The sequence below is a fragment of the Saccopteryx leptura genome, chromosome 6 (assembly GCF_036850995.1).
Source record: "Saccopteryx leptura isolate mSacLep1 chromosome 6, mSacLep1_pri_phased_curated, whole genome shotgun sequence".
Taxonomy (NCBI): domain Eukaryota; kingdom Metazoa; phylum Chordata; class Mammalia; order Chiroptera; family Emballonuridae; genus Saccopteryx; species Saccopteryx leptura.
In genome coordinates this window covers 47,859,894-47,872,830 of record NC_089508.1, presented here as the reverse complement: position 1 = coordinate 47,872,830, position 12,937 = coordinate 47,859,894, and the positions used below count along the sequence as shown (strand labels likewise).

Sequence of the window (12,937 nt, the reverse complement as noted above, 5' to 3'; positions counted from 1 at the left end):
CATTTATTTATTCCTCATAATGTATGCCTACTGTGTGCCAGGCAGTGTTGTAGGCCTCAGAGTTATGTCAGTGAGCAAAATAAAAAAGCTCTGCCTTCATGGAGCTTATATCCTATCAGGAGAAAAACAATAAATCTAACAAAGTGAATTTTATAGGGGTACAGGAAATAGGAAGTGGGAGCCTCCGTTGGCAGTTTGAAATACAGCAGGTCTCCGAATAATGCCATTTTGTTCAACATCGTTTTGTTATAACGCTGACAAGCCACAGGAACTTGACTCTTTTATATCAGTTTCCCTATGGTAAAATTGGTTTCATTTATATGTCTTTTTCTTAAAAACCACAGAACCTATCTACGAGGGAAGTGAGGACTTACGGTAGTGTGGACAGAGTTGGCCTCACTGAGATAATTAGCCATCAGAGACACCTGGGCGACGTGTGTTCCAGCAGAGGGACAAACAGAGACCTCAGGTGGAAGTGTGCCTGTTGTGTTCCAGGAACAGTTAGAAAGGCCACGAGGTGGTAGTAGATGAGGTCAAAGAGTTCTGGAGAGCATATTATGTAGGGCTGGCATGGTGGGCCACGTTAAGAACGTTGACTGTTACTCCGAGTGGAATGGGGAATCATTGGAGAGGTTAAATGGGGGAGTAAGGTGACTTGACTTTCATTTTAATAGAATCACTGGCTGCAGTGTTGAGATAGAAAAATGGATGGTCAAGAGTGGAAGCAGGGATGCAGGTTAGCAGCCGTTGCAGTAATCCAACTGAGAGATGCCAGTAGCAGTGGAGGAGGGGGTGAGAGATGACCAAGACTTCTTTTGTAGGTTGAACTGATGGGATTTCCCGGCCAACTGTTTGAGGAGTATGAGAAAAAGATCCGAGTAAGGATAACATCACAGCTTTTTGTATAATTATGGAGTTGCCATGAACTGAGATGGGGATCTCATGGAGGAGCTGGTTTGGGAAAGATAGCTACGAGCTGTGTTAAGCATGTTATGTTCAACTTCTAAGTGGAGAAGTTGAGTAGGTTGTTGAGTATAGGAATCTGGAGTTTAAAGAATAGGTCTTGGCTGCAGATCTAAACTTGGAAGTCACCAACAGACTTGGGATGAGATAATTTGGGGAATGTGTGTAGACAGAGAAAGCCATCTACGGTTGCAGCTTTGGGTTCTATCAGTATTTACAGTTTCTGGAGAAGAGATCTCATAAAAGAATATCTTAAACCAAAGGAATTATGCACATATTTCTAACATAGTGGGCCTTAGTTGATTTCCTAAGCAACAGTGTTGTTTTTAAATGTTACTTCTGTTGACCCATGCCATGGGAAGCAGGAACTCTGAATTACTTTTCTGGGATAAGGTACTTGGGTTGGATAAGAGCTTCAGTCTCAGGGTGAGTTGATAAGGAGGAACCAGTAAAGAAGAGTGAGAAGGAGCAGCCGGAAGGATAGGAGGGAAATTAGAAGAATATCCTTGAAGTCAAAGTAACTGTCTCAGGGAGGAGAGTGAATCACTGGTGTCATGGGTTGCTTAGAGGTCAAGTAGGATGAGGAGTGAGAGGTGCTCTTTGGGTTTAGCAATGGAAGTCATTGGTGACGACTTTGATCTGAGCCGTGTCAGGTCATCTGAGCTATGTCAATGGAGAACTGGGGACAAAAACCTAGTTGGAATAGGCTCAAGAGAGAATGAAAAGTTTATGAAAGATAATTCTGATTTTCAGTTCAGTTTCTCATAAAGATTCAATACTAGATGTGAGTACACTTTAATATGTCTGATAGAATATGGGGTGGAACTTTGGAATGCTGGGAGCCATGGGTCTTAAGCAGTCTCTGACAGGGATGGCAAGCCTTTGAGCTTCCCCCGAGTTATTATTGGTAAAGCCCTAGTGTGGATTGTAGTCTGTTTCTTTGAAATAGAAAAAAGTTATAATGTCATTTCTTTATATTTTTATGGCATCTTGGAAGCACTATCACTTTGTTAAGACTTTCTTGTTTTGTTTTCTAGTTCAGCCCATTGATCCTTTATTTGAAAAGTATACAACAGAGCCCCAGTGAGACTCGCGCTTTGAGTTGGCTTCTTTTTCAGCAGTGGTGATAGGTTTGAGCTGAGAAGACCAAGCAGGCATCCTAGTGCCCCAAAGCCTGGAAGCCTTTATTTTGAGGGTGCATGGCTCAGGTTTGAGGTTCTCAAGAGCCAGAGTAAATGAAGTCATAGAACCATTGCTTGTTTAAAATTTCTTTTTTACTTTGTTGATGATTTTCATTGTGATTTTCAAAGCACATGATTAAGCAATTTTCAGAGCTCTGTCCTTTTTTTTTTTTTTTTTTTTTTTTTTTTTTGGACTATAGTGAGAGAGAGGAGAGAGAAGAGGGAAGTGGAGCCAGAAGCATCAGCTCATAGTACTTGCTTCTCATGTATGTGCCTTGCCCCAGCAAGTCCTGGTTTCAAACCAGCGACCTCAGCGTTCCAGGTTGACTCTTTCTTTATCCACTGCGCCACCATAGGTCAGGCTCATAGCTCTGTATTTTATGTCATAATTATGCACCAAGAATTTTCTGGGAATTACATTTGAATTATAATGCTAACTTTCTATAATACTATCATCAAAATGATTCAACAAGTCTCTGATGCTAATTACCTTTTCTTTCCCTAAGCTGATTAAAATGCTAACACGTAGGCCTTTAATGCATAACTATTGTTTTTGGGTAGTTAAAAGCTTACAGTGATTGTAGAATTAACACTTTGTTCCATGTGTTTGAGTGTTGTTTGGTAATAAAGAATAGTAATAGTTTTTAGAAAGTTGCTAATTATGGGAAAATGCTGGAAAGAGCAAGGACTCTATTTGCAGTAGATGATGCACATGTTTTTTGAGGAGTGGAACTCGGTGATTATATATGTGTTTCTGGTGGGTTCTGGCATATACACATCGTGTCCGCATTCTTTTAGGTACTGCTCTCTCAACACTGTTTTATTAATATCATTTTGAATGTTTTTTCAGCTGAAGCTTATAAGTCACTCTACAGTTAGTTAAGTGACTGTAATTGGCTTGTAACAGAAATACACAAGGCCAATGTGAAATAATTTGGCAGTGCTGAGCATTTTACATGGTAAATACTGGAGTGTGCAAAGGAGTAAAACTATACAAATTTTGAAGAAATGTTAAGCTAAGTCAGTGACTACTGAGTGATCTCTTAGAGTGGAATTCAGCGTCCCAAACCAGAGTTGCAAGCCTGTGGCCCACCAGGAAGTTGGCTACAGGCATATTTTGGGTTTTGACACAGCGTTAAAAACATTTATTTGACAACATTTAAAATTTGCTAATTTTACATTAAAAATTTTTACTTTTTACACCTTTTGAATAACTGGAAGGTGTGCCAGTGATCTCTTGGAGCAGTGTACCAGCTTCTCCTCTTATATGGAACGTGTGCTCTTCGGTCACCCATTGTCCCCACAGAGATCCTCTTGCCCCCAGGATTGAGACCAAGTGGCTGTTGGCATTTTTTTTTTTTTTTTTTTTTTGTCCTGCAGGCACCTGCTATAGGCACTGAGTTTGCCATCCCTGTGTTCTAGTTACTTAACTGATTTTCTGTGTCATGGCACAGCTCCTTGTCTGGCCTAGCAGTTGTCCCCGTTGTCCCATCAGGCACTCACCTTACACACTTAGTCTGGGCCATGCTTCCCCTTCCACGGAACGGAGCTGCACGCTTCCTGTCTCGCTTCACAGGAATGCAGCACATGCTCCCGCAGAAACATCTTTTTAATATTTTGTTCTAACTCTCCAATTGTAGTTTAAATTTCATGAGGGCATTGACTATATATTACAATATACTAGTGCCTGGCAAGTTTAATTGAGATTTAGTAGATTGACTGTTGTTTAGATTTAGCTTCTAGTGGATGGTAATCTGTGAGTATAATGATGCTGTAGAAGAATTAGAATATCAAAGTCTTGTGTAAAGTTAGCTTCCTCAATAGGGCTTTTTGAATTTACTTTGTAACTTTGTAGTAACATTTATGTAATCTGTTTTGAGTATTAATTTACTATAAACACCTCATTTATTGCCAGTTCTCTGATTCTGTTATGTAGTTGGATGAAATTTCCAAATAAATGCGTCATTACTACATCCTATTTTATTATTTTAGATTTGCTTTCTAATGGCTAATATAGTTCTTAATGTCTTATTTTTCTCATTCATTTGACAAATACTGTATACGGAAGACCCTTGAGAAAGTATGAAGTTGACAGGCATGATGATACCTGCTTTCTTGAAGCTTTGACCTTTTAGTTAAAACCCCCCAGGCAGATATTAAATAATGGGGTCTATAATTGTTCAATTTGACGAGTATTACTAAAAAGTAGGGATGCTCTGAGAACTTTTAAAAGAGCACTTTGGTCTGGGGGTGGGACTGTTGTGGGGAGTCTTAACACGGCTAAATTCCAGACTCCTGACTTTCTCATAATTTCATAGCAGTTTGTAAAATATTCTTTTTTTTTTTTTTTTTACAGGACAGAGAGAGAGTCAGAGAGAGGGATAGATAGGGACAGACAGACAGGAACGGAGAGAGATGAGAAGCATCAATCATCAGTTTTTCGTTGCAACAGCTTAGTTGTTCATTGATTGCTTTCTCATATGTGCCTTGACCGCGGGCCTTCAGCAGACCGAGTAACCCCTTGCTCAAGCCAGCAACCTTGGGTCCAAGCTGATGAGCTTTGCTCAAACCAGATGAGCCCATGCTCAAGCTAGCGACCTTGGGGTTCGAACCTGAGTCCTCTGCATCCCAGTCCGACACTCTACCCACTGAGCCACCGCCTGGTCAGGCTGTAAAATATTCTTTATGTAAACATTTAACCTTAGAAACAAATAAATGAAGAGGTAATTTCTATAACAATATAAGAGTTTAAAAATAAAACTTTTCAAAATAATTTACCATTGGCTGTAATCATTGCATTAATGATAAAGAAAGAATTGTCATTTGTAGCTCTAGAGTTTACTGTCTTTAGCTTGGCACCTGAGTTGCACTCTGTTTAAATAAGTAAATGAAAGAGAAATTGGGCAAGAAGTTTCAGCTAAACACTCACAAAACAACTTCTATGAAACTTAACGTTTTCAAAGGTGTTTGCTGTAAAGACTTTTTTTTTTCTTACGGCTCTCAAAAATAGGTTCTAAAAAAATAAACTAATTTATTTCTTGAAGAATAACTAGTGGATATTACCTTTATTTTATACTTCCAAGCCTATGACTGAAAAAAATTAGTAGTGTGTCTGTTTGGTCTTTTAGTGATGTAAATAGGTGTCATAAGAAAACCTCAGCAGTCAAGTTCGTGACATAATGTGAGTGGGACAAAAAGTAGAGTAGAATTTTGTGTGGTTGTATATATTTCATCACAACAATCAGAAATGCTTTTAAGTATTCTTTTTCCAATGAAAACAGAATTCTATTCTTAACTAAACCCGTCTAAATATAGTGGTAAAGTTAATTTTTTGCATAGTTGAGTGTCAATCCGAAACAGAGGTCAGCTGTGGTGGTGCCATTTCTGAAATCTCTCTTGAGAAACTCATGTTACTTGTGATTATAGAAGATTCAGACAAGTTAACATACTGAAGGAAGTTTTCAAATAAACCCAAGATTTCCAAATGTGATCTTCAGGAAATCGAAGCAAATGAGATCAGAGTTTGATTTTTTAAGAAATGTCAAGTGACATGTAGAATTTAAAATAAAATCTTTTTAGCCTCAAATATTCATTAACTGAGCCCAGTCATTTTAAATCTGCAAGAAGGTTGTTGAACTGATGATGTGTAATATACTGAATTATTTTACTTTTACTGGTGCCCAGAGAAATGGAAATTTTCTTCAGTTTCAGATACAGAGTAAAACCTAGCAAGGAAAGCTAGTAGAAGTTACCTAATTTATGACATAAAGTTTCCTTTAATAATTGCCTTAAGGATTCTTGAGCAAGGCTTATGTTTCTGACCAATAAGTTTTCAGCAAATTTGTAATCAGTATATTATAGATATTGTTTTTTCAATGCTAACATTAAATAGGAATACATATTACTGATATAGGAAGAGATATTTTGTTTATATGTCAGACTTGGGAGACAGGCTTATGAGTTTTCATAAACACACTTCTCTTACTTCTTTTATGGGTCAGATGACTCTATGATTTGTTCCAGGTTTAAATCGATGATGATTCTGTCACCTTAGATAAATCAGAAAGAATAAAGCTATAATAGTGTTGGGCTTAAATCAAGATCCAACGGTTTTCTGGGAGCAAGGGAAGAATTCAAGAGAGGTAGAAATGTAACATTTTGTGTGTCCTCAAAGAGCTTACTGCCTACCTGGGGAGATGTGAGTGAGTAACCTCTGTAACATAGACCATAACATCATACCAGAAAAAGATGTATAAACAGGAGTCACCATTACAACCTGTCAGGATGCAGACTACAAAGTGGAATTCAGTTGACCACTACCCATCCTACCCAGACCTCAAAACTTTAGAACATTTTCCACCCTCTTTGCAATTGACAATATATCTCAAAGTTTCCTCAGTAGAAAATAGGTTATACATTAAAATGCATTAATTTCGGTCCTAAACAGAGTGGGGCAAAATTAGATTTACAACTGTGAGTACATGAAACACTGATTTTATTCTTGTATTATTATTTATTTATTATTGTATTTTTCATATGAACAACTGTAAACCTACTTTTGCCCTATCTGTATGAACATAGAATGCAGCGATAGAAATTATCTGTGATTTCTCCCTGAAAGAAGACAAGGTCTCTTGAAATGCCTAAACTAGTTTGGGGTTTCTTGTTCCTCATGCCTTCAGTTTTCAATAGCATAATGAAGGTGCAAATTTTGTTTGCTTTCCTGGGGTTGATGAAGGCATAAGCTTAATACATTGCAAATGCCCATTTAATCTTTGCTGCAGTTTTTTTTTTCTCCTTGGCTTGACACCTGGCGTCCACTCCTGTGTGGTGGTGATCAAGTTGGCCATGGGGAGGTAGTCTTAGCATGGTGTGGACCTATGACTATCTGAGTTGGTATGCTTGGCCCTGTGATAATAATGGACTTCACGTTTTCACATATAAGAGTTTATATTGGTTTACCTTTATTTCAGATTGGGGTAAGGGAAAGACCCAAAAGTTGGGATGATTTCTAATAAAACTTTTGTATCGCTGTGCCATCCATCTTATCTGTTATTGCCTTAACCTCTTTGGAGATAGGAGTTGTGGCTTCCCTGACTTCTGTTTCTTCAATCATCTTCTGTTTTCTGTTCCTGCTTATCTCACCACTTATGTATTCTCCATTATTATAGAAAAAAAAAAACTTATATGGTATGTTCTATATTAGGGTTAAAAGGTTAATAGAAAAAAATTAAAATTATGTACAGAGATTCTGTTCCCTCGTAGTGTATTTTGCTCAGGTGTGTGTGTGTTTGTCTGTGTTTATTGTATGTATGTGTTTTCCCCCCTGAGGATATTAATAAAGTTACTTTGGAAGTACCTTTATGAATTTATTTAAACCTTCCACAAGCCAGGGAGCAGTTTGACTCATAAAACAATCTAAAACTGTGTTTATGAAAGCCCATGTATATATATCTTCCAAGTCTGACACATGAGTGAAATATATTATATAACGCTTTCATAAGCGTAATACATAGTTAGATTTGATAAAGTGTTGAAAAATAAGATTTTTTGAGCTGTCTGGGATGGAGCTGCAGGCAGTTACCGCCAAATCACCCTGAGCCCGGACCTCAGAGGACCGCTTCCTGTCCCCTCTGGCAGATGCCATGGCCTAGGCCAGAGCAATGACAATTTGAGAGAGTGGGGGAACCCCCCGAGGATGCCCAGGTGTGATGGCATGGGCCGGACCGAAAGGCCTGGTTAAAAAGTACTAGTAGAGCAACAGAAGAGTTGAAGGAAAAGATCCAACACAAGACATGTGAAAAGCCAATAGTACCCGTAAGTTGACTGTGCATGGTGGCCGCCCTTACCTATGGCCTCTACTGCTCCCAGCCCGTGCTCCCAGCTCATGATGTCACCCGGATTGCCGCCCTGGCTTTCACGGTGGCAGCCAGCCCTCTGGGTCTGGCTGCGCCCACTCTGAAATCTCCGGGGACCTCATTCCGAGCCCCAGGAGCAGTCACGAGTCCTGCCACGGGACTTCCTCCCCCCTCCCCCCCCCAACAAGCCCCTGTGTCAGTCGGGAAGAAGTGGCCAGTTGGTTAACAGATTTTTTTTTTCATGAATCTCAGGTTCGGTTCCATTTGGGTTTGGCACTCAAATGTGGCATCTCTCTACTCCCTGCTTAATAAACTCTGATCCACTTGTAAAAAAAGAAAAACACATTTCTTTAAATTATCAAGAAATATAGAGATTGAATTTTGAAGGTTACCAATAGACTGTAGCTTATAAAAATGTAGCTAGAACATTTTCTTCAAGGAAACAAATCAAGATGACATTGATTAGGTTCCCATGGTGATTTAAAAAAATCGTATACATGTTTCTAAATGTTTGCTCATGAGAATAATTTAGGTAAGCATAATTCCAAATAGTGTCCTTTCAATCCTCTGAGATGCTAAAATGTAAAATAGGTTTTTATAAATTAATATACATCTTAATTAATAAGGTTTTTTTTTCCTGCCTAAATGTAGATAACAATATAGTCATACAGTATGATTAAGAATTTTTAACTGACCAGTGGGGCTGCAGAGGGTAGAGTGTCATCCTGAAACATTGAGGTCCCAGGTTCGACTACCCTCCTGAAATTACCAGTTTGAACGTGAGCTCGCTGGCATAATCCCAAGGTCGCTGGCATGAGCAGGGGGTCACTGGCTCGGCTTGATCCTCCCCACTCTTGTCAAGGCATGTACGAAAGGTTATCAATGAACAACTAAAGTGAAGCAACTAAGAGTTGATGTTTTTACTCTCTCTCTTTCAAAGTCAATTTAAAAAAAAGAATTTTAACTGTCATAAAGAGTTCGATTTTTTTTTTTTTTTTTTTTTTTTATTTTTCTGAAGTTGAAAACGAGAAGCAGTCAGACAGACTCCCGCATGTGCCTGACCGGGATCCACTCGGCACGCCCACCAGGGGGCGATGCTCTGCGCATCTGGGGCGTTGTTCTGTTGCAACCAGAGCCATTTTAGCGCCTGAGGCAGAGGCCATGGAGCCATCCCCAGCTCCTGGGCCAACTTTGTTCCAATGGAGCCCTGGCTGCGGAAGGGGAAGAGAGAGACAGAGAGGAAGAAGAGGGGGAAGGGTGGAGAAGCAGATGGGCGCCTCTCCTGTGTGCCCTGGCCAGGAATCGAACCCAGGACTCCTGCACGCCAGGCCGACGCTCTACCACTAAGCCAACCGGCCAGGGCCAAGTTTGATTTTTTTTTTTTTTTTAATTACAGTTCAGAAGTTGAGCTATAGCTGATTTTTGAGTGAGGTCATGCATCTTGAAGTATTTTTAGAGAATGGAAGGTACTACTGTGATGAAATAATAATATTTGAAACTGCTTTGTAAATGTGGAATCCTGTACAGACACATCTTAAAGTCTTATCGCAGTTATCCGATAGTCTCATTACTGCTGACAGGTGTCAGCAGGACAAAGAAGAGTGTAGAAATTATTATAGTGCACATGGGCCAGCCCACAGCAAGGTTGCTTAACCAACCTGGACCGCAGGCAGGTCATGAGATGGAGACTCTCTGGAATTCTAAAATTAAACATAAATGTGTAAGTGTGCATGGACACATATTTGTAGATCAAGGATGCATAATGTTCAGATTATCTAAGAACCATGATTTGTATGTATTCACTCTTCCTTCAAAAGATGGTGAGCATTTACTTCCTTCAGGTAGACTTTCTAGCATCATCATAATTTATACGTGTATGACACCTTGTAGTTTTAAAGGGAATTTAAAAGAACCTTTTATTTGATCCTCAAAGTAACAGTCTCTTTTACAGATGAGAAGGTTAAATGGCTAGTATGATTTGACACCTTTACCTGGCGCAGTTGTGACAGAACGGGAACATGATACTCTCCTTCTGACTCTGAGGCCTGTGCTCTTTTTCTTGCCACCACAGTCAGTCACTGTCACCCTGTTGGTAAAATATTTCTAGACCATTTACAAAATATTGTGCAACATTTTGATTTCTTAGCCTTTTTAAGTCAATTTTAGTTTTTGACAGATAGTATATCAACTTGTATTCCTTAATTGGCTTACATTGATTTTGCCATGGAGATTTTTTTGCGTCAGTCTGAGCTAGACAGGGTAATCGTTTCAAACACATTCTACTTTCCATGATAATGCGTTTAACTTGGCACAAAATTCCAGATCATTAGATTTTATCTGAAAGAAGCAAGATACGTATAAAATTCCACACTGTCAGTCCTTTGTTCAGAGCAGCTGTTACCTTGAAAAAGGCTCTTAATTCGTGGGGCTGGTGAGTGAAGAGAAATTAAAATAAAGGTGTTTTGAATGGTTTCACATTCTACTCTCAAAGGTGAGGCCACAAGTACAGTTGCTTGATTTTCTCTTTAGAACTTTGTAATTTTTAAATTGGAATAAAGAAGGCTGTGAAGCTGGATGAAATCGCGCTGTTTTATGGAAGGAAGCACACGGACTAGAGGCTTTTTCACTAACGTGGATTTTGCAAACGAAAGCAGATTTAGCATGAGAACATCTGCAGTTCATTCTTTCATTCAACAGCCGTGTATGTGCTAAGCGTTTTGCTGGAAATTCAGTGCTGAACAAGGCATGGGCCTATCCTCTAGAAGTTAGAGCCTGGTTGATGAGGGGAGGCAAACAAATGTACCATGTAACAAGTGAAGTACTATTTATTCAAAACTCTGCCATTCAGGTTTTCTCGTTTTGTTTTTTAAATAAGAAATTTTCTTTTCTCTCTCCAGAATTCTTACTGGGATGATACTATTGATAAGCATAAAAGGACAACCTCTGTTTTTACTTAGTGTCCTTTAAAATTATATTCTATTTCCAAGTCACCACGAGTTCCTACATTTTAATTCTAAGATCTGGTTTTAAACTTTCTGAAGCCACAAACTTCGTCAATTTAGCTAATATGCATCACTTGCGCTTGTATCCTGGGTCATGCAGCACAGGGCTTGAGGTAATTATTTAATATATAAAGCACGTTAATGAACATGTAGATTCATTGACGTTTTTCTATATTAGCTTTTTACGATATAAATTACGTACAATATAAAAAATGTTCACAAATCTTAAGTAGATAATTTGGTGACTTTTGACAAGTGTATATAATCATGTAAGCAGAATCACAGTCAAGGTATGGAACATTGTTGTCATACCCAAAATTTTCTAGTCTCTTTTTGGTCAAACCTCTTCCCCTCCACCCTCACTTCTTCTTTTCTCTCCTATCCTCTTTCTCCTTCCCCTTCCCCCCATCCACCCTTTCTCCTTTCCCCCCTTCCCCGCTTCCCCCTCTACACCCCCTTCCCGCATCCCTAACACTTAGTTTTGCCTGTTACAGAATTTAATATAAACAGGATCATATGACATGTAGTCTTTTGTGTATTGCTTTTGTATCTGGCTTCTTTCACTTTTTAGCATAATGATTGTTTTCGTATTTATGCATTTTGTTGCATATAGCAGTAGTTCTTTTTTCTTGTTGGGCATATTCAGTTGTCACAATTTGTTTATTCACTTACCGGTTATTAATGGATATTTGGTTTGTTTTTAGTTTGAAGCTACTACGAATGAAAGTACTGTGAACATTTATATGTTTGTCTTGGGTAGACATATCTTTTCATTTATCTTGGGCAAGTACTTAAGAATGAGATATCTGAGTTGTAGGATAAATAAATATTAGACTTCATAAGAAACTGTTAGATTGTTTTTCCCACGTGGCTGTATCATTTAACTTTCCTGCCAGAAGTGTTTAAGAGTTCTAGTTGTTCCAAACTCTCACCAAGACTTGGTATTACCGGTCTTTTCATTTTAACCATTGTGGTGGATTCATAGTGGTATCTCACTGTGGTATTTTGCAACTTCCTAATTAATGTCTAATAATGTTGAGCATAATTTCAAATGATTATTTGCCATTTGTATATTTTCTTCAATAAAGTGACTGCTTAAATTTTTTTCCCACACAAAAGAGAGTCGTCTTCTGTTATAAGAGCTATTTATGTATTCCTACTTGAAGTCTTTAATCAGGAAAATGTTTTTGTTTTTTTTTGTTTTTTAATTTTTCTGAGGTTGGAAATGGGGAGGCAGTCAGACAGACTCCCGCATGTGCCCGACCGGGATCCACCCGGCATGCCCACCAGGGGGCGATGCTCTGCCCTTCTGGGGTGTCACTCTGCCACAATCAGAGCCATTCTAGTGCCTGAGGCAGAGGCCACAGAGCCATCCTCAGCGCCCGGGCAAACTTTGCTCCAATGGAGCCTTGGGCAGGAGGGGAAGAGAGAGACAGAGGGGAAGGAGAGGGGGCGGGGTGGAGAAGCAGATGGGCGCTTCTCCTGTGTGCCCTGGCCGGGAATTGAACCCGGGACTCCCGCACACCAGGCCGACGCTCTACCACTGAGCCAACCGGCCAGGGCCAATCAGGAAAATGTTTTTAAAATATTGTTCTCAGCCGGAGGATTACATTGTCATTTTTAAGTGAATTTCAAAGAATCAAGTTTTTAATTTTAAAGAAGTTCAGGTTTTCCCTCCAAAGTTTAATGTTCTCAGTGCCCTAAAAAACCCAGTATCACAAAAATCTTCTCCTAGAAGTTTTCATACTATAAGTTCCAGTTTCGTGTGTGTGTGTGTGTGTGTGTATATATATGTTTTTATAAACATATATATATATATAATGTTTTGATTAGTGTATGTACCCTTTAGAGTTACTCTGAAAATCAGACAGTAGGTCCTCCAAGTTTGAATATGAATAGTGAGAGTAGATATCCTTGCCTAGTTATAACATTA

General features: G+C 39.0%; 1 protein-coding gene across 5 annotated transcripts in view; it reads left to right on the top strand.

The window, feature by feature from the left end:
- The window catches only part of FRMD6 (FERM domain containing 6), a 93,681-nt gene that overhangs the window by 8,742 nt on the left and 72,002 nt on the right, over positions 1 to 12,937 (top strand). The window contains exon 1 of one of the 5 annotated variants that reach the window (XM_066388506.1): positions 2,448 to 2,466. The exons of 3 other annotated variants lie outside the window; for them this stretch is intronic. The gene's annotated coding sequence lies outside the window, so the exon portion shown is untranslated. One more of the 5 variants, XM_066388505.1, reaches the window with a different exon arrangement.